Consider the following 22,270-nt stretch of genomic DNA (forward strand, 5'->3'; position numbering starts at 1 on the left):
AGTGTACTAATAGTAAATATGATCCAAAATCTTGGAAATAGAATGGAGAAAATACAACAAATATTTAACAAGGACCTAAAAGAACCAAGAGCAAACAATGACAAACAACACAACAAATGAAATTAAAAATTCTCTAGAAGGAATCAATAGCAGAATAATTGAGGCAGAAGAATGGATAAGTGACCTGCAAGACAAAATAGTGGAAATAACTACTGCAGAGCATAATAAAGAAAAAAAATGAAAAGAATTGAGGACAGTCCCAGACACCTCTGGGACAACATTAAATGCACCAACATTTGAATATAGTGGTCCCAGGAGAAGAGGAAAAGAAAGGGTCTGAGAAACTATTTGAAGAGATTATAGTTGAAAACTTCCCTAACATGGGAGGGGAAATAGTCAATCAAGTCCAGGAAGCACAGAGAATCCCATACAGGATAAATCCAAGGAGAAACACGCTAAGACACATACTAATCAAACTATCAAAAATTAAATACAAAGAAAAAATATTAAAAGCAGCAGGGAAAAGCAACAAATAACATACAAGGGAATCCCCATAAGGTTAACAGCTGATCTTCCAGCAGAAACTCTGCAAAAACAAGGGAGTGGCAGGACATATTTAAAGTGATGAAAGGGAAAAACCTACGACCAAGATTACTTTACCCATCAAGGATCTCATTCAGATTTGATGGAGAAATTAAAACCTTTACAGACAAGCAAAAGCTAAGAGAAATCAGCACCACCAAACCAGCTTTACAACAAATGCTAAAGGAACTTCTCTAGGCAGGAAACACAAGAGAAGGAAAAGACCTACAAAAACAAACCCAAAACAATTAAGAAATGGTAATAGGAACATACATATAGATAATTACCTTAAATGTAAATGGATTAAATGCTCCAATCAAAAGACATAGACTGGCTGAATGGATACAAAAACAGGACCCATATATACGCTGTCTACAGGAGACCTACTTCAGACCTAGGGACACATACAGACTGAAAGTGAGGGGATGGAAAAAGATATTCCATGCAACTGGAAGTCAAAAGAAAACTGGAGTAGCAATTCTCATATCAGACAAAATAGACTTTAAAATAAAGACTATTACAAGAGACAAAGAAGGACACTACATAATGATCAAAGGGTAAATCCAAGAAGAAGACATAACAATTGTGATTATTTATGCACCCAACATTAGAAGAACCTCAATACAGAAGGCAAATGCTAACAGCCATAAAAGGGGAAATCAACAGTAACACAATAATAGTAGGGGACTTTAAGACTCTATTTCACCAATGGACAGATCATCCAAAATGAAAATAAATAAGGAAACACAGGCTTTAAATGACACATTAAACAAGAGGGACTTAAATGATATTTATAGGACATTCCATCCCAAAACAGCAGAATACACTTTCTTCTCAAGGGCTCATGGAACATTCTCCAGAATACATCATATCCTGGGTCACAAATCAAGCCTTGGTAAATTTAAGAATACTGAAATCTTATCAAGTATCTTTTCAGACCACAATGCTATAAGACTAGATATCAAGTACAGGAAAAAAAACCTGCAAAAAATACAAACACATGGACGCTAAACAATACACTACTAACTAACCAAAAGATCACTGGAGAAATCAAAGAGGAAATCAAAAAATACCTAGAAACAAATGACAGTGAAAACACGATGACCCAAAACCTATGGGATGCAGCAAAAGCAGTTCTAAGAGGGAAGTTTATAGCAATACAATCCTACCTCAAGAAACAACAAACATCTCAAATAAAAAACTTAAACTTACACCTAAAGCAATTAGAGAAAGAAGAACAAAAAACCCCCAAAGTTAGCAGAAGGAAAGAAATCATAAAGATCAGATCAGAAATAAATGTAAAAGAAATGAAGGAAATGATAGCAAAGATCAATAAAAGTAAAAGCTGGTTCTTTGAGAAGATAAACAAAATTGATAAACCATTAGCGAGACTCATCAAGGAAACAAGGGAAAAGATTCAAATCAATAGAATTAGAAATGAAAAAGGAGAAGTAACAACTGACACTGCAGAAATACAAAGGATCATGAGAGATTACTACAAGCAACTATATGCCAATAAAATGGACAACTTGGAAGACATAGACAAATTCTTAGAAAAGCACAACCTTCTGAGACTGAACAAGGAAGAAATAGAAAATATAAACAGGCCAATCACAAGCACTGAAATTGAAACTGTGATTTAAAATCTTCCAACAAACAAAAGCCCAGGACCAGATAGCTTCACAGGCGAATTGTATCAAACATTTAGAGAAGAGTCAAAACCTATCCTTCTCAAACTCTTCCAAAACATAGCAGAGGATGGAACACTCCCAAACTCATTCTACAAGGCCACCATCAAGCTGATACCAAAACTAGACAAAGATGCCACAAAAAAAGAAAACTACAGGCCAATATCACTGATGAACACAGATGCAAAAAATCCTCAACAAAACACTAGCAAACAGAATCCAACAGCGCATTAAAAGGATCATACACTATGATCAAGTGGGGTTTATCCCAGGAATGCAAGGATTCTTATATACACAAATCAGTCAATGTGACACACCATCTTAACAAACTGAAGGAGAAAAACCATATGATCATCTCAATAGATGCAGAAAAAGCTTTCAACAAAATTCAACACCCATTTATGATAAAAACCCTCCAGAAAGTAGGCATCGAGGGAATTTACCTCAACATAATAAAGGCCATATATGACAAACCCACAGCCAACATCGTCCTCAATGGTGAAAAACTGAAACCATTTCCACTAAGATCGGGAACAAGACAAGGTTGCCCACTCTCACCACTCTTATTCAACATAGTTTTGGAAGGTTTAGCCACAGCAATTAGAGAAGAAAAAGAAATAAAAGGGATCCAAATTAGAAAAGAAGAAGTAAAACTGTCACTGTTTGCAGATGACATGATACTATACATAGAGAATCCTAAAGGTGCTACCAGAAAACTACTAGAGCTAATCAATGAATTTGGTAAAGTAGCAGGATACAAAAGTAATGAACAGAAATCTCTTGCATTTCTCCACATTAATGACGAAAAATCTGAAAGAGAAATTAAGGAAACACTTCCATTTGCCATTGCAACAAAAAGAATAAAATACCTAGGAATAAACCTACCTAAGGAGACAAAAGACCTGTTTGCAGAAAACTACAAGACACTGATGAAAGAAATTAAAGATGATACAAACAGATGGAGAGATATACCATGTTCTTAGATTGGAAGAACGAACATTGTGAAAATGACTGTACTACCCAAAGCAATCTACAGATTCAGTGCAATCCCTATCAAACTACCAATGGGATTTTTCACAGAACTAGAACAAAAAAATTCACAATTTGTATGGAAACCCAAAAGACCCCGAATAGCCAGAGCAATCTTGAAAAAGAAACACGGAGCTGGAGGAATCAGGCTCCTGGACTTCAGGCTACATTGCAAAGCTACAGTAATCAAGACAGTATGGTACTGGCACAAAAACAGAAATACAGTTGAATGGAACTGGATAGAAAGCCCAGAGATAAAGCGACACACATATGGTCACCTTTTCTTTGATAAAGGAGGCAAGAATATACAATGGAGAAAAGACAGCTTCTTCAATAAGTGATGCTGGGAAAACTGGACCACTACATGTAAAAGAATGAAATTAGAACACTCCCTAACACCATACACACAAAAAAAATCAAAATGGTTTAAAGACCTAAATGTAAGGCCAGACACTTTAAAACTCTTAGAGGAAAACATAGGCAGAACACTCTATGACATAAATCACAGCAAGATTCTTTTTGACCCACCTCCTAGAGAAATGGAAATAAAAACAAAAATAAACAAATGGGGCCTAATGAAACTTAAAAGCTTTTGCACAGCCAAGAAACCATAAACAAGACACACACACACAAAAAATGCCTTCAGAATGGGAGAAAATATTTGCAAACAAAGCAACTGACAAAGGATTAATCTCCAAAATATACAAGCAGCTCATGCAGCTCAGTATCAAAAAAACAAACAAGCCAATCCAAAAATGGGCAGAAGATCTAAATAGACATTCCTCCAAAGAAGATATACAGGTTGCCAGCAAACACATGAAAGGATGCTCAACATCACTAATCATTAGAGAAATGCAAATGAAAACTACAGTGAGGTATCACCTCACACCAGTCATAATGGCCATCATCAGAAAATCTACAAATAAAAAATGCTGGAGAGGGTGTGGAGAAAAGGGAACCCTCTTGCACTGCTGGTGGGAATGTAAATTGATACAGCCACTATGGAGAACAGTATGGAGGTTCCTTAAAAAACCAAAAATAGAACTACCATACGACCCAGCAATCCCACTACTGGGCATATACCCTGAGAAAACCATAATTCAAGAAGAGTCATGTACCACAATGTTCATTGCAGCACTATTTACAATAGCCAGGACATGGAAGCAACCTAAGTGTCCATCATTGGATGAATGGATAAAGAAGATGTGGCTCATATATACAATGGAATATTACTCAGCCATAAAAGGAAACGAAATTGAGTTATTTGTCGTGAGGTGGATGGACCTAGAGTCTGTCATACAAAGTGAAGTAAGTCAGAAAGAGGAAAACAAATACCATATGCTAACACATATATCTGGAATCTAAAAAAAAAAAAAAAGGTTCTGAAGAAGCTAGGGGCAGGACAGGAATAAAGACACAGATATAGAGAATGGACTTGAGGACACGAGGAAGGGGAAGGTAGGCTGGGATGAAGTGAGAGAGTGGCAGGGACATATATACACTACCAAACGTAAAATAGATAGCTAGTAGGAAGCAGCTGCATAGCACAGGGAGATCAGCTCGGTGCTTTGTGCCTACCTATAGGGGTGGGATAGGGAGGGTGGGAGGGAGATGCAAGAGGGAAGGGATATGGGGATACATGTATACATATAGCTGACTCACTTTGTCATACAGCAGAAAGTTACACACCATTGTAAAGCAATTATACCCTAATAATGATGTTAAATTAAAAAAGAGAGAAAGAAGAGTTTGGAAAATGACTTGTGCAACTGCAAACCAGTATTTAAAATGGAAATTCAGTTCTTTGCTCCTTAACCTGCTTCTTCGAAAAGAGTCAACACATAGTTGTGTGCTGGGGAAAATACTTTAATTCCAACTCTATCGTAAATGTTTCCTCTTATAAGGGTTCATGAGCTCTGGGCTGTCTTGGAATCACAGAGATCCCTAGTTGTTTTTTTTTTAATAGATCTCTATTGGGGTATAATTGCTTCACAATACTGTGTTAGTTCCTGTTGTACAACAAAGCGAATCAGCCATATGCATACACATGTCCCCATATCCCCGCCCTCTTGCGTCTCCCTCCCACCCTCCCTATCCCACCCCTCTAGGTTGTCGCAAAGCACCAAGATGATCTCCCTGTGCTATGCTGTTGCTTCCCACTAGCTATCCATTTTACATGATAGTGTATATATGTCGCTGCTACTCTCACTTCGCCCCAGATTCCCCCTCCCCCACCATGTCTTCAAGTCCATTCTCTATGTCTATGTCTCCATTAGTTGAGTTTCTCTTTGTGCTCATGAAGGAGGGGCTGCTTGGCTGGATTTTCATTAGCAAGTAAGCAGAAGTGTTCAGTGTGAAAAGGAGTACAGAGCAGTGGGCTCTGCCACGACCCATCTCATTTGCAGCAAAGGAAGGAGAGAATTAGGGCAGGCTACTAGGTCATGGGAGTGCAGGAGGGAAGCTTCCAGCAAGAGAGGGTGAAGTTCAGTAGGTGTTAAGCCCCAAATGAGAGTGCCCACAAAGTTCTTGACAGCAGGGACCAGGTAGCAATGACCATGCAAGGTGACCCATACCTTAAGGTGAAGCACAGGCAATAGGAATAAGGGCATTTAGAGGGGGCTGTGCCTTGGAGGAGTCTGGGAAGTGTCCACACTTCCAGGAGAGGCCTGGATGTGCTCCCCGAAAGTGGTAGAGAAAAGCAGGAAGGAAATCCCAGGGTAGAGATGGGGAAGCTGGACTGCTGCGTGTGTGCAGGCAACACTGGGACAGCCGGGCTGGCTGGCTGTGATCAGTGCTGGGAGTGGGTGACACACGTTTAGAAAAATTGTTCAGAGTATGTTATAGGAAATCCAGGGAGGTAGCATGACCCTCAAGACCACCACCAAATCAAGAGAGCAAAGCATTCATCCAACTCTGCCACCACTGGCCACGTGCTCATGGTCATGGTCAAGTCATTCTCATTCTCTCTCTCTCTCTCTCTCTCTCAGCCTCACTCCTATTATTTGTGTAACAAGGTGGTTGAGAAGATCATCACAATAGTCACTATTAGTCAGGCTTTGCTCTAACATGTATTCACTCAATCCTCCAATAGCCCTGTGAAATAGGACCTGGGATTATGCCCATTTTACAGACGAGAAAACTGAGACACAGAGAAGAAATAACTTCTCTGAGTATGCACAGTTAATCAGGTAGGGGAGCTGGAATATGCAATCCTTCATTCCGCCTCTAGAGCTCGTGCTCTTATCCAGTACTCCATGCTGCCTCTTCAAAATCCTCCCAAATCAGCACTAAACTTAAGCATAAAATTTAAAAGAGCTGCCATCTGCCCTGAGCAAAAATGGGACACTGGACCCTTTTTCCCCAAATGACAAAGTCACGCCTCCCTCATGCAACCTGGGATCACCCCAGACTCCTGCCCTACCCAGGAGAAAAAGTCTGCTGGATGAGCCCTGGAGGGTGGGAGCATTAGTGACCGTCACTTCAGCTCCCGCAGAATTTCTGTTTCAACCATGACTGCTTAAACGATGCCTGGCTGCTGTCCTTGTCATAAGGACTGATTGTCCTTGTGCTCCAGTCAGTCAATCAGACTGAGGAGTAATAATAAAACGCAATTATTAATATGAACAAAGGCAATAGTAATGAAAAGAATGATTGAAGAGCCTCCCAAGGAAGACAGGGGTCACAGAACACAGAATCATAAAATACTGTGGTCAGAAGGTTGCTTAGACATCATTCAACCCACCCTCTTTGTGTTTCTGATGAAATTGAGCTCCAAGAGGCTAGTCCCCTGCCTGAGGTCACGTAGCTCATAGAATCAGCACTCTGACTTATACTCAATTTCCTGAGTCTACTTATTAAAGATCGTGCCAGAAAAGGCAGGTGTCTTCTTTTCCAGTCCTACAAGAGTGACTCTTGCGTTCCCAGGACACACAGTGTTGCTGGCTTGGAGAGGGTGAGAAGCCTAGAACCACTGCCTCTGTGAGCTGAGAGAGGCCTCAGACCTCCACCCCACCCATACGTCAGCCTACAGAGAGTTAAAAGTCAAAAGCTTCTAGCCTTGAACCCTCGGCCTCTGTGTGGTCCTGTCCCAAGTCCAGACCAGTTTTCAAGTTCTGGCCTTTGCCCCTAGAAAAAGGGGCTGCAGCACCCACAGTCCTTAGGACTTTCTCAGCTCTTGACCCTCCCAGGACCTCAAACTTCAGAAGGATGGTTTTCAGTGCATTTCTCAATATGGAAGATCACTTGTGTTAGGCTCAGAGAACACCTTCTCCACAAACGAAAAGGTTGCATTTGCCCAGGCCTTTGCCCTGGCCTTAGACATATTAGTTTAAATCTCTGGGCACCCCTTTCAACAACCATAGACTAAATGGACTTAGAAATGAATGCTAACTTCGCTGCCTCCTGGGAAGTACCCAGGGCCTCATTTGCCCTGGCTGTGCCATCCTCCCTTCATTGAGGTGCCCCTTCTTACTGATGACTCTGGTTCATCTGCCCCTGCCAGCCCAGGAGGCACCAGGCTTACAGGAAGACCTAGAAGGATCTGACGTGAAAATCATATAACGAAGGCTGAAATGTCAGCCACCTCTCTCTAGGCTCCCCCGTCTCTATTTCTACTCGGTGACCCTTAGCAAGTGCTCACTCTGCTTATCAGCTTTATCTGCATCACTCTGAGCGCAGTCCTTTAAGCTAAGAAGGAAAAAAAATCACAAGAAAAGTATATAGAGACCACAGTGTCTGGTTGCAACGACTTGAGATGGTTACAAATATCTCAGGTGAGAATGTGGAGACAGTTGCCCTGGGACAAATGCTCTCCATCTCAGTCCTGCCTCAGCACCAGGCTCTGTTTTCACCAGCTCCCATGGACATTCTTATGTTCTGCTTCCTTCTCTTTTCTTTTTCTTATATTTTCAAAGCCCGGTCTCATTCCAAAAAAAAAAAAGGAAGTCCTTACACTGACATTGCCCTCCAGTCCACATGCTGGGAGGCTGCCCCAAATATCTCTTAGTGTCTTCCACAAGTCATGGAGGCCACCCCACTGTGGAACCCTCAAGCATCCTCATCCATGTAATGCCTGACCTGTCTCCCTCACTACCTTCCCTTCCACCTGGACATTAGCAGCTCTCCCATAAAACGTAGTACAGTCTTATTTTGAATGAGTTGGTGGCCAGGTCAGTCCATACTCCTTCCCTAGATTAATTAAGTCATATTTCTTTCGATAAATATGCAGCGTTCACTGGCATTGACACAAAACTTGCTTTTTCCGAGAGAGCTTTCTCTGCAAAGACGCCTACCTTTCTTGCTGCTTGGTGTCATTCCCTGAGAGCAGCCTGCTCATGGCTTCTCCTCTGCCCCATCTTCATCTTCTTGTCTTCTCTTCGCCTTCACAGTGTGATACTAACTGCACTTTCTGGAAGAAAAAATCAAGTCTTTTTTTTTTTTTTTTTAAGCTGAGCACAAAAGGGAAGAATGTGTAGGGACCAAGGGTTATTTAGCAACTTCTTAAAGAAATCAGAGCAAATTCTCATCTGCCTGTCTCAACATTTCTCTTAGAATAAGAACCCTATGAAAAATGTTGAGACAGGCAGATAAAAAAACGTTCATGAAGAACCGTTAAGGGGTAAGACGGGAATAAAGACACAGACCTACTAGAGAATGGACTTGAAGATTATGGGGAGGGGGAAGGGTAAACTGGGACGAAGTGAGAGAGTGGCATTGACATCTATACACTACCAAATGTAAAACAGATAGCTAGTGGGAAGCAGCTGCATAGCACAGGGAGATCAGCTCTGTGCTTTGTGACCACCTAGAGGGGTGGGATAGGGAGGGTGGGAGGGAAATGCAAGAGGGAAGAGGTATGGGAACATATGTATATGTATAACTGATTCACTTTGTTATAAAGCAGAAACTAACACACATTGTAAAGCAATTATACTCCAATAAAGATGTTAAAAAAAAAAAGAACCCTATGGCTGAAAGGAACTGGGAGGAATTATTCATGCTTCGGGGCAAGACCTCCCTGTGACCGTGTCAAACAGCTGGCCTCTGCTTTCTGAAGTTTCTTTAGGGATGGAGCCCTCAGTAGTTTTCCTTTCGCCTTCCATCACAGGCTGTCACAATTCTGGCTGCAGGAAGTGGTTTCTTAACATCTGACTTTCATTCCTGGGGCATCAACACCACCCGCTCAGCCTCTGATACTCACAACTTTCCATCACTCTCTCATCCTGGGGGGGATGTCCCGTCAGCTTCATCTGGTAGGACCTCAGACTCCCAGGAGAGGAGCCAGCCAGAGCAGGGATGGGAGGGAGGGTGGGAGCCAAGACAAATTACAGGTCCATGCCTGGCTGGAGGGGGAATCTTACTAGGGGTGTGAGTGGGAATGTGGACCGGGGGGGCTCGACTTTCAGGACTTTTAAGAAGAAGCCAGAAACCCAGATTTTTGAGTGACATCTCCCACTTTCCACACCTTCTCCAGTGAGATCCATGACTATGGATCACAGGGCACCTGACTTTTCTTTACATTTTTTTATAATTGAAAAATATTTGACATGTAACATTGTGTAAGTTTAAGGTATACAACATATTGATTTGATAATTTATATATTGCAATATGATTGCCATTGCAGTACCTGACTCTTAATCCTTCCCCAAAGTGCTTTCCAAGGAGTTAATGAGCAAATGAGTCTCTGATTCCTGACAGATACAGGAGAGCTCCCTTGAGCCCTTGTCCTTTCAGTGGAATTTCTCCCAGGACCAACCCCAATGGTTCTTCCATGGTCACAAGCCAGAGACCCCAGGCTGGAAACTCACAAAGGCTATAATGAAAGTCTTTAAACTATTTGCAGCCCCGAAGTACTGGACATTTGTGTGTGGAACATTTTTTGACTTCAACTTTCCCCCAGACACCATGAAGTCCAGGAGTTATATTAATCGATCATTCTAGCTAAGGTGCAGGTTCTAAACACACACACTTAATCGCCCCTGAATGACTGGCCTCTACAGAAACCTGGTTTATAGCCTAGAATCCAAACGGGAGGAATCTTTTTCACTTTGTCCTCACAATTCTATTGGCGTTTCATGGGGAAAAGTACACATAGTTCATGAGTAAGTCTTTTGGAAAACACAGAAACAGCAACACAAAATCATAGAGCTCAGGGAGGGAAAGTGACAAATGGGGGCCTAGTTTGGAGAAAATCTGGATCAAAACCTGAGGTTAGCCAGCACCCCTGGTCATGGTGGTGGAGGAATTATTAACCCCAGGTGAAACCCTGGCAAATCGCTCCCCATGCCTGGCCGTGCTGATGCCCTAAAGCATGTTTCCTATCTGGGGGACCCCCAGCGAAACGGTCTTGTATTTGGGTTAAACAATTGTGTGTGTACAACCGGCTGCTCAGAGCTAATCATTATTATTAGGTAAACAGCACACTTTCTGACTTTCCCCTTGATGAGATTAAGTGATTCTGGTTCCAGGGAACAACAGTTCAAAGTGAAATTCTGACACCCTGCCCAGGGGTCGAGGGCCTTCAGAAAAGGAGGGAGGGCTGGGCTCCAGGAGAGGCACTGCTCCAGCGACATAAAGGGCCTGTGAAAGCGAATCTTGGTTTGGGGCTGAAAGCAGAAAGACGAGCACTCCTAGGGGTGGGGTGGGAGAAGCCGAGGAGGACGGGCTGGGAAGAGCTTCGGACTAAGGGAGGCCAGAGGCCCCAGAAGTGGCCGAAACTGTGTCTTCGGGAGATTTTGCCCCCAGAGTTGCTAGAAACACAGCACACCGCATACGCTACACACACATACCATACGCACCTCCCATGCACACACACATATACAAAAACCCCACAGAGCACACACACACAAAGACCACACGTACTATATACACATACACATACCACACAGAGACTGTGCACACACACACCACACATAGAAACATCCCACAAGCACACTCACACATCATGAGGGCTGGGTGTCCAGGAAGGATGCAACCCCCGTAAAGACAGTAGGAAAAGGGAGGGCAGTGAGGAGGAAGGTGCATACCCAGACTACAGGCATGCGTTCACATCCCGAGATGTTAAAAGTACAGTTAAAGCCAAATGAAGTATAACAGAGAGCGGAAGATGGGAGGCTGGTTTGTAATCTCTGCTCTCGACCCCCTATACTCCCACCAGAACCAGCTCCAGAACTGTATTCTCCTCCTGCAGGAACGCCCTCACCCTTCTAATCTGAGGTAGAAAGTGAGGAATAGCAAGGGCTCTGAGTGGCACGGCTAATAACCGATACCTGCTACATGTGTATTCATTCCTTTCATCCTCTCAAGAGCCCATGAGATGAATACAGTGTTTGAGAAAATTGAAGCTCAGGGACGCTGAGGAACGTCCCCTAGCTAGAAATCAGTGATTCATCTGACCTTATCACACTGGCCCAGGTTCATGATGGGAGTAAAGAAGGCCACCATGTTTCCCATCAAAGTCCACCAGTATCTATACTGGAGTATCACCTTCCGTACATTTAGAAAAAACATATATGTGTATATTACCTTATACATATGTATGTATCAGTCACTTACACATCTAACCTATGATTTCATAGGTATTTTTTAAAGACAAGAATAAATAAAACAAAGCATATTGGTTTAAAGTTGCTTTAAAGAAAATACTAGATAAATATAAAATATTAGGGAAATAATAGCACAGGTGGTGCAGAAATATGGCACAAATCAAGAGACTGGTTTGCAAATGGTTGGTTCTGGGAAACCCTCACTGGCCTACAGGACAGCTCTGACAATCGGGTGCTTCCTTTCACTGAGCTGAGTTTGCCCCCATAGCATCCACCCTTTAAATCGGATGTATCTTCCTGAGTGGTAGGCTGAAAGTCTGATCTTCCATAGGCTGGATTTAAATCCTCAAAGCCAGGAAAGGGCCATGAAGAGCCTTTTCTTGTCCACACTCGGCCTCCTCTGGCACATCAACTGTAATAGTCCAGATCCAGACACCCACTCTGCCCGCCTGCTCTCCCATCTCTAGTTTCTGAGGTTTGACCAGAGTCTCCTCTTGTCCGGCTTTCCAGTTACACATTTCAAACTGTGGAAATGGAAGCAGTTCCTGCCACCTTAGCATCTGGACCACAGCAAAGGTCAAGGAACTCAAGATCAATCGCACTTATGAAACTGTCAACAGAAGCACATGCTTGTGGAAAATAATATAAAAGAATTTTAAGGAGGTGGGCCAGGCTCGGAATTACACAGGAGGCCCAGGGTCTGCACAGTTTTCATCAGGAGCTGCGTCTTGGAGGTAGCCAGCCGTAAACAGTGGTTTAAAGCAAAGGAGCAATGTGTTAGGGTGGGCTCAGGAACGTGTCAGGCCAAAGTGGGCGCATGAGGGATTGAGCAGAGCCAACAACGCAGGAACAGAAACTGGTGCCGGTGAGAGGAGACAGGCAGACAAAACGTACAGAGCAGCAAGTCACCGTGCCTAGAACCAGTAGCTCTACTTGAGCAAGAAGAATCACAGGACCTTTAAAACTACAGACGCCCAGGTGCCTCCCAGACTGATTGGTTCAGAAGGTCTGGACAAGCGTCAGTAAGTTTCTTGTTTGTTTACTTGTTAACTCCTCTGATGATTTAATGTGCAGCCAGAGTTCAGACGATTGAGTTATTGAGTATAAGATGCTGGGTATACAACTAATGCTGGGGAAACAAAACAGATGTGATCCCTGCCCTCATAGTGCCTTAGAGCATGGGAGAAGAGATAAACATTAAACACAAAATAAACACTCCGTTACAAATTGTGGTTTCAGCTACACAGGAAGAGAACAGGGTGGGGGATGTGTGCGTCGTGGAGAATGGAGCGCCTCTCCAATTTCTGGAAGAAGGTACTTAACAGTAATAAACACCGTAGAATTCAGTTACATGAAATCAGCTCCATAAATTGTGACTAACACTTTGGTTGTGCAACAATACAAACAGTTGCAAGAGTCAATCAAGATTTTAAATTAAAAAAAAAAATAAGTAAAATTGGGGCAGAAACCGTAAAGAGGATGAAAGGATTGTCCAAGAAGAGTCTCTGAGACAAAGACGGAGGAGTCAGCTGGTTCAGCCTGGAGAAGAGGAGGCCGGGACAGAGGGGCGTGTGAGAAGTCGGCTCACTTCCTGAGTTTTCTTACCAGTGAGAAACCTGAATTTTAGCTTCTTCGAGAATTACGCAGGGGGCTTCCCTGGTGGCGCAGTGGTTGAGAATCTGCCTGCCGATGCAGGGGACGCGGGTTCGTGCCCCGGTCCGGGAAGATCCCACATGCCGCGGAGCGGCTGGGCCCGTGAGCCATGACCGCTGAGCCTGCGCGTTCGGAGCCTGTGCTCCGCAACGGGAGAGGCCACAACAGTGAGAGGCCCGCGTACCGCAAAAATAAAAAGAATTACGCAGGAGTTGGAAGAGGATGATCTTAGGTTACCATAACTTGGGGTTGTAATTGAAATGCTGTAATGTTGGATATGTGGGAAATGGTGTTTGGGGGAAGAAATCAGGGAAGCAGAATAGAGCCTAATGCATAGACGTCTCCCTAAGCACCTTAGCGGGTGATATCATAGGTGGAATTGATTTATTTAAAAATAGACTTTATATAAAGTACCTGTCCAGGGTGCTTTACGTCTTTGAGCCTCAGTTTCCTCATCCATAAAATAGAGACAAGATCCCGAGCTCCCTCATGGGAATTTGGTGAAGCTGCACTGAATGCTTATTGGGTTTCAGAGGCTGTGCTACACTTCCCTGAGCCTCATTAGGAAAGGAGCTATCATCAACAAGCATTGATGGTGCATGGCCGCACTGTGGTTCACAGTTTGTAAATGTTATCTGTTTGATTCCTCCCAACAAACTCAGTACCCTGAGCTGGGCATGATTTTCTTCATTTTCAGATGAGCAAAACTGCAGCTCAGGAAATTATTCTAAGACCAAGAGCTAAGAAAGTGGTGGAGTTGACATTTAAATCCAGGTGGTCAGACCCCTCCGGATCAGGACCCTTCCAGAGGATAATGCCAGAGAGAATTGGTAGAACAGGATCTGGGGGAGAGTGAAGATGAGAGAGGAAGGAGAGCGAGAGGGAATGAGGAGGAAAGAGAAACAGAATGAGAGGGAGAGAGAGAATGAGAGGGGAGGGCAAGGCCCACAGAGCGAGGGACAGCATGACTGCAGGTGATGGGCAAAGTCTGGTATTCGGCCACCTCACTGAGGCATTCGTGGAATGGCCCCCTCTGTCTGCTGACACTTCTGCTTTCACGGTTCAGGGAGTTCTACTCAGTTTCCTGAAGCCGCGGCCCCTCCTCTCAACTCCCTCCATTTTCTTCTTCTTTTCACAGCCTCTCCCAGGTCCCAAGGTTTGAGGGAAGCCTGTGCTCCGGATGCCTCTGGTTTGCTCAGACAATTGCTTCATTGCTATTTAAGAGAACTGATGCAAGGGACCTTTAACACGTGTCGGTTACACTGACATCCGAAAAGAGAAATAGACTTCCTCTCATGAATGGGAAATTCCTCTCACAGCAGTTATGCTGAGAAGGAAGCATGGGCAGGTGGCCCTCAGCCATGGGCCCGAGGGACCAGTTCTGTGGCTTGTCTTCCTCTAGAGGCTGGTCAGCATTGTGGAGGCAATTCCCGAGGGTCCTTAGGGCTCACTGGCCTTGAGTGAATCTTCCCGCCCAGTATAAAAAAGGGTGGGAGATCCCTAAGTAATTTTCCCTTTGCAGGTTCTAAAGCAGCCCCAGGTACCAACTCCTGCCCCCTGGGCTGCCCCTGAAGGCAAGTGGCCCCTCCTCCACTCCTCCATGGGGCAGGTGGTGGGAGGAATACGTTATCATTCCCGGTGTTAGAACTGATTACTGATTTTTACTTCTCTACAGACCAGGCTCCCCTTTTGCCCACACCTGTGGAAGGCCCATCTCACTCCCCACCCAAGCTAGTATGCCTGTGCCCAAGTTCATCAGCCAGGATAGGTTGCATGGCCCCCAGATAGGGTCAGGCTACACTGCTGTTCCATTTCCAAGGAAATTCTCTGATGCAACATCACATGTCCAGTAACTCTGATGACTCAAATCTTGGGTCAAATGTCACCTTCCCAGGGGTCCCTCCCAACAACCTTCCCAAACGTGATCCCACACCCTTTCCCAGGCTCTTTCTGTGGCATGCTGCCCTGTTTTGTTTTCTTCACAGCACTACCCTGACTTGAAGTTCTTATTTCTTTAACTCAGGCCACCATATTGATGGACTCCTCCCACCATCAGCGTTACTCTCAGTCTCTACAGTAACCCTCATGCCTAGAACGAGGCAGGGTCATAGTAGACATGTGACAACATCCATACCACACATGAAGGAAGGACGTAGAGGTCAGTCTCAGAGCCCAGGTGCCCCAAAGCCCCACTCCTCTCTCCTACGGCCCTCTCTTGCCTTAGTCCTAGCTCCAAGGTGTCTGCCTTCCTCTCCTCGTTGTTACTGTGAAAAGCACTAGACCCAGAAAGCCATCACCTCTGGTTGTAAGTCCTTCTTTGCCATTTTCTGGCTGTGAGCTTTTCTGTAAATGATACAACTACAACTGCAATCATGCACATGACAATAGGATTATTTTGAGGAGTAAATGAAATATCTATACATCTGGGCCTGGTGTACATGAAGCAGTCAGTGGATGTGAATTGCCTCGCATTCTTCTCTTTGTTTCTCTCCTCTCCTCTTTTTCCTTCCTTATAACTTAATTCCCTGCCTTTCTCTTAACCTTTCCTCTCTACTCATAAAGATGCTGCCAGAGTTTTCAGCAGGATTTATGTCCTTGAATTGGACTGACTGAGGTAGACCTGAATGCCGGGGAAGTTGCCTCTTCCGAGGGGAAGACAAGTTTAAGGCAGATGTTCTGAAAAATGTCAATAGCAAGACCCAGGAGGAACCCAGAGAGAGGGGCTGGAGGGGTGGCCAGCTGGAGTCTGCCCAGCCCTGAGAATCAGGAACACGTTCAGACCAGTAGTTCTTGAGATCCTGCCCTACTTATTGTGGAAACCACTGTGTTTGCAAGGTTGGGCAGGTAAATTCGAACATATTTATTGTACCAAAGTGAGGCGGGAAAAAGAATCCAGGGATGGGAATGAAGACTTGTTTCCACACCCCACCCCTCCCAGCTCTGCCATTAGCTGGTTACGGGGTCTAGGAAAAGTCCGTCCTGCTCTCTGGACCTCAGCTTGCCCTCTGACGGTTAAAGTGAGACTGAGGGTCTTGATGGTGTCTTCTAGCTCTGACAAGCCATGGCTAAACCTGACCAAAATGTTTTCCGTAGCCATTGTATAAAAGAGAGTGGAAGCAGAGAGCAGAAGCAGCTCAGAGAAGCTCCCTTTGCAGGGTTTTTTGTTTTGTTTTGCATTTTGTTCCCATAAACTTACTTATCTGTAGCACAGATGGTATTGGTGCTTTTACTGTCCTGCACTGGGTGGACTTGTACTACTTTGCGTGCCTATCTGAATTTTCTCCATCCAACTTTGCCAGGGTCTCACTTTCTCTCTAGTGGAAGCTGTCCTCAGCATACAGGAGCTTGCAGTTTCTTAGAGGCGCCTGTAGACGGACTTGCCTCTTTTCTGCTATACACATCCGAAGCCACGGCAACCTTCTGTGGGCCAAAACCACTTACTAATTAATATATTTCACAGGGTGAATAGAGCCCTGGCACCACTGCCAGCCCAGGGCAGCTCCCAAAGCCACGGGCCTTTCCCGGTGCCCAGAAAGAGCCCCGCCTGGAGGCAGTCAGTGCCAGTTTTCCTCCAGGCCAGTATCTCAGCCTTCTCATTTGAACCTGGGAATGTGCTGTTGCCAGCATCCCCCAGGGCCCCCAACTCTATCATTCTCTCCTTCACCTGCTTCCATTTCCAAGGAAACACAGGTCACAGTCCTGTGGCACCTGATCTATTTTTCATTCTCCCCTTCTCTGGGAAGAATGATGGATTGACTCTGGAAAACCCATTAGGGAAGGGCTGGGTTGTCCTGCATTTCCATCAGGCCTGTCCAGGTGACTTTGAGTCAAGCCGTTGAGAGCCATTTAGCTGCGGCACCATCTCTGCGGGGCACCATGTTTATTTGGGCTGCTGACCCTGGCCTTAGAGAAAAAGATGAAGGATTAATGACACTCATTGTCCAAGACCCTTCCCCCATCCGTCTTTACTAGAGACTTTTTGGAGCCTCCTTCATTCATTTACAGTTTGTTGAGAAGCACCCAGTGCCCCCAATGGACCAGCCCACTCTACCTTGCATTCTAGGTAGCATCCTTTCTTGCCTGTCTGTGCCAAGCCAGCCAGCAGGCACAGGTCTCCAAACTTCCCAATTTGAGTGAGTTCCTAAATTGCTGGAAAGCCAAAAAAGAGGTCAGAAGGATAGGGGGCCAGAGTGATGGTCCTGTTTCTATCATAGCATTGATTTGCCTAAGGAAGGGCTTTTGTTTTAACCTCACAGTGCATGGTGATTGAGCCTGCAGGCTGATGTGTTTCCCTCTCAGTTCTTCAGATAAGGCTCTAGCTCTGCAGGGATGGAAGATGAAATTTTCAGCTTCCTTAATAAGGATCAGACCATTGTATTCATCCAGCTCAGTCTTACATGGCAGAGCAATTACTTTCCCCTCCACCTCTCACTCCTCTTATGCCCTGCAACTACATTCATCAGTGGTCTACTTATTTTCAAAGACCCAACCAAAACCTCACTTTCTCCATGAACCACCTAGCCCCTACAGTTCCCTGCAATGTCTCCTTTATTTTCTATTTTCTTGTGTCGTTCTTCAAATGACTATGTTACCATAATTACCATTCAACTCTTGTACTTTTAACTTCTTTATCTGCTCTACTGAATGTCCAGCTCTTTTTGTAAGACACCATGCCTCCCTTATATGTCTTTTCATTCCCTGTAATGGCTAGAAAAGAGCCGCTCACATCATAAACTATTATTAAATGTATCCTAGTTATGCCAGGACAGAGATATCAGCTTGCTTGGCACTTACATTTCTGCAGGTAAAATAATAAATTGACTTTCCCCTTCAGATCAAGCATATTCACTTCAGACAGGTGGCCAAATTACGTGTTAAACACTGGTGAGTCACCCAGAGCTAGAAAGATGCCCAAATGCTAACTGGGAAAATCTTGACCAAGCCAATCAGGGGCTTCAGGACCTTCTTTTTGATAGCAGCACCAGCCCCAAGGACTAATACCTTCTTTTCAGAGTGATGTTGACATGTCAAAGAAATTAATGGTCCTATGTCAACTGGGAACAGTGTGTTCATATGGTAACTCTTAGGCTGGCCCTCACCATGCCTCCACCAAAACAATAAAATAGTAATAATAATAATTACACTATATTTTCAAACTGAAGAGCATTAAGAATGACAACTTTTCATTTTCTTGGTATTATCCACCTGGTTTTCACTATAGCATGTTTGTGATATAAAAAATAACTCTAAAGTATGATGTCAGAGAAAATGGAAGAGACATTTAGAATTTTTCAAAATATGAAAGTGGCCACCTAATATTCCACCTCCTCTTCTCAGCCTGTGCTAGAAACAAATAGCCCTTTACCTCTAAAATACTTCATTCTGTGTACAAAGAGAACTATTAAGCTCTGCTAATTATATCAGAATTCAGGTGACATCTCAGGGTCTCAGTTTCTTCATCAGTAGCATATGAAATTGCACTAGACACTATCCCCAATTCTATCCCATTTTTCATTAAAGTTTCCCTTTTATACTTGCTAGTCTCTCTTTACTCTCTTTGGCATGGTTTGGAAAAGGAAAGTCTATTTAAGGTTTTCCTTGGGGATAAGATCCATCTTACAAGGGAAAACAAAAAGAGATGAGGTGTCATCACATCAACTCCTTGGCACTAGCAAAGGTGGGGTAGATAGGAAAGGGAGAGTACAAATTAGAGTGAAAATTATGTTCTATATTCAGCAGAATTGTGAAATGGGCAAAATTGTCCTAGAGCCCTGCATACACAACTCCAATGCCCCTACCACCAAGATCCATTTCCCTCCACACTGGAATAGACCAATGCCTGGAAAAAGATGATCAAGGTGGAGGAAGGGAGGATGGTAGAAAGAGCTGAGGAAATGGCTCCCAAACTTGGGCTTAGTCTTGTGGACCTACAAACATTTAACAGTGCATGTTGGGAAAAAAGCTGATCGCTGTCAACAAAGAGTCAACAGCTAGAAAGAGTCTTCCTGGAGCTGCTTTGTGTGTCCAATCTTCCTCCTTTGGGAGCAGGTGTCATGATACAGAGGGCAGTGTGATGTAATAGAATTTTATACCTGAGTTGGACCTGAACTGCAAGCTGCCATTTGTGTTCAAGGATCTGCCATGAACACAAATTTTGGGAGCCTCCAGAGTCATATTAGTAAAATGAACTTGAAGATGAACTTGATCTTCAAGATCCTCCCAGGTCTTATACTTTGCCGGGGATGAGATTGCCCATTCAGCCAGAACAGCAGGGTGGAGCAGGAACAGAGACAATGCTTATCGCCCTCTATCTCCTCACCACCAATTTCTGCCCCTCTGCTTAGTCAGACAGCTCATCAGACCTATTTCCTGGTAGCTTTTCCTCTTATTTTAGAACTTATGGTGGGAAAGTCAAGGACAACTTGAGACCTTGTGTGGGTGGTACAATTCACAGAGACCCCTGTGACATGTGACGACCTTTTCCCAGAAAGTCCCTGGAGACAGGAACTCAGCAGACGACGGACCCTTGAAGGAAGTGTCCATTGTCCATGCAGACCTTTGTGGGGCCAGCTGGACCTCCTGGAAATATTAGTGGGAGGGAGTGTGCACCACCTGGACCAAACAGCAGATGCGGTAAATTAAGCTCCCTCCCTAAAGGTTGGGTTTCTAGAAGTGCAATTTTAATTCACTCAATTCCTTGTCATGAAGTACCTAAGAAACTTAAAGAACAGTTTTAGGAATAGCAGGGATGATTGAGAGACAACTTGACCCCTGTAGCTGCACATGTGGGTAGCCTTGGCTTAGAAACCAGAGCACGCTGTGACTCTAGCCTTAAGCATTTTTGTAAAGAACATAATAAATGGTCAGAAAGATCAGAAAAAGGCGATATGACCTGAATCAATGGCAAAACAAGGTTATGGCCTTCTGTGTGATGGGGTTACATGACTTAGATGCTAGATTCAAGTGACCATGGGAATATCTTTCCTGGGAAAAGGGTCAACCCCTGCTTTTAAGCTGAGAGATGTGCTGTTCTTATTGAGGTCAGACAGTGAAGCAAGATGACTTCTATGCTGTTGTTACCTAAAGGAGAGAATTTCTCATGAAAAATGTTTTGTTGAGTCTTACAACCTCATCAAGACTTTCTTCAGCAAGAGCAGTATGCAAGAAGGGCCCATTCCAAGTTGAAATAATTGAGGAGTAGTTAAACATACAGTCTGAACACAGTGATAATGATTTCTTCAATGTCAGGTTTTCTCACCAATGCCATGGCTCCCACCTCTTTCAAGAGGCCTCCCTTCTATGAATTTACCTTCACTGATGGCCAAAATGGTAGCAACTGTTAAAAGGAGCAAATATGTCCATTTTCTTCAGAATGAGTTTAAAAGCTGAGGACACCTGGATTTAAGCTGCAACATCCTGAAGTCTCCCTGAATTACTAATAACAGAGCTACCTGCATCTTGTTTATGACTCTAAGGAAGAAGAAAGAAGAAAAGAGTGAGGTCTTCTGAGTCCTGGAGAAGTGGATGAGGAACTTCTGGCAGATTTCTACTAGGGAGCTCTCCTGGAGAAAGGTGGCTTCTCTGGAGCTGTGCCAGCCTTCTGATAATCCCTCTTCCTTAAAAGAGGCCAAGATTGTGACAACACAGCTCTGCCTCCACCGTGAGGAGACGAGTTCGGTTCTGGGTGAGACCTGCAGATCCTAGAGTTGGAAGGGGTTTTAGAGATTTGCAGACCCATGTTCTGTATTTTTTTTTTTTATGTGAAGGATTTGAAGATTGGGAAGTTTACCTCATTGCCCTAGATTCACAAAGGCATGTGACAAAAGCAGATCTTGAACTCAAGTCTCTTGACTCCCAGTGCACACCACAATATTCAGCTACAAATACTTTACTTGAATATTCTGTTTTGTCTCTGTACCCTCTCTTCTGAGGGAATCTCTACTCTTAGCCTCTATTCTCCAGAATGGGAATGCCTTCTGACCCCATTCCCAAATATAACCGACTGGGCCAGAATGGACCCTTGACCCAAGGGCAGTCCATCCATGAGCTAGAGAGAGGCTTGTAGCCTGACTCAAAATAATAAATGGGCCAACCAGAAGCTTTGTATCAGGAACGAGTGCTAAGAGCTACAGAGGGAAGGTAGTGCTGGGTTCTAGACCTAAGCCAGGCAGTCCTGTACATGGGGCTGTACAGAGAAACCCTATCAGGAAACAACAGAAAATGAAGCAACTGAGCAGGACACCCAGGAGAAAGAAGTGATTTTCTTCCCTGTTCTACCTGAGACCTGTTTGTATCAATATTTCTGACACCAGAACAGTATCTTGGCATTTCTTATTTGTTACATCTAGGCCTGGGGTAGGTTCTCCTTCTGACATCTGCACATGGGCCCAGATGTTCTCTTTTGTGTTCCCAGCCTACTTAGTTTCTAGGGTGTTGACACTTCCAGCTGCTATAACGAGAGGTAGGCTTGGCCTTATAAGATGACATTCTTACCAAAAATAGAAAGGAAGCCACACAAAATGGCAAATGTTTACCACAGTGTCCCCAGGTATATTAGGCACTTGCGGCACACCATTCCAAATCCCTTACTTGACCCCACCTCTTCCTCCAGACATTGCTATGCTCATCAGCCTTTGTGTGGACACGGTTGCCTCAGCCCTGTGCTACCTGCCTTTCACATGCTGTTCTGGCACTGTGGGGTTGGGGCAATGGCAAACCTGTGTTTCCCTGGAGCATAGAGATGCTGGAAATGCAGGAAAGTTAATGCATGAAAG

Source organism: Monodon monoceros, unplaced genomic scaffold, assembly GCF_005190385.1.
Source record: "Monodon monoceros isolate NGI ecotype Baffin Bay Population unplaced genomic scaffold, NGI_Narwhal_1 Super_Scaffold_16, whole genome shotgun sequence".
In the NCBI taxonomy this organism is placed as follows: Eukaryota; Metazoa; Chordata; class Mammalia; order Artiodactyla; family Monodontidae; genus Monodon; species Monodon monoceros.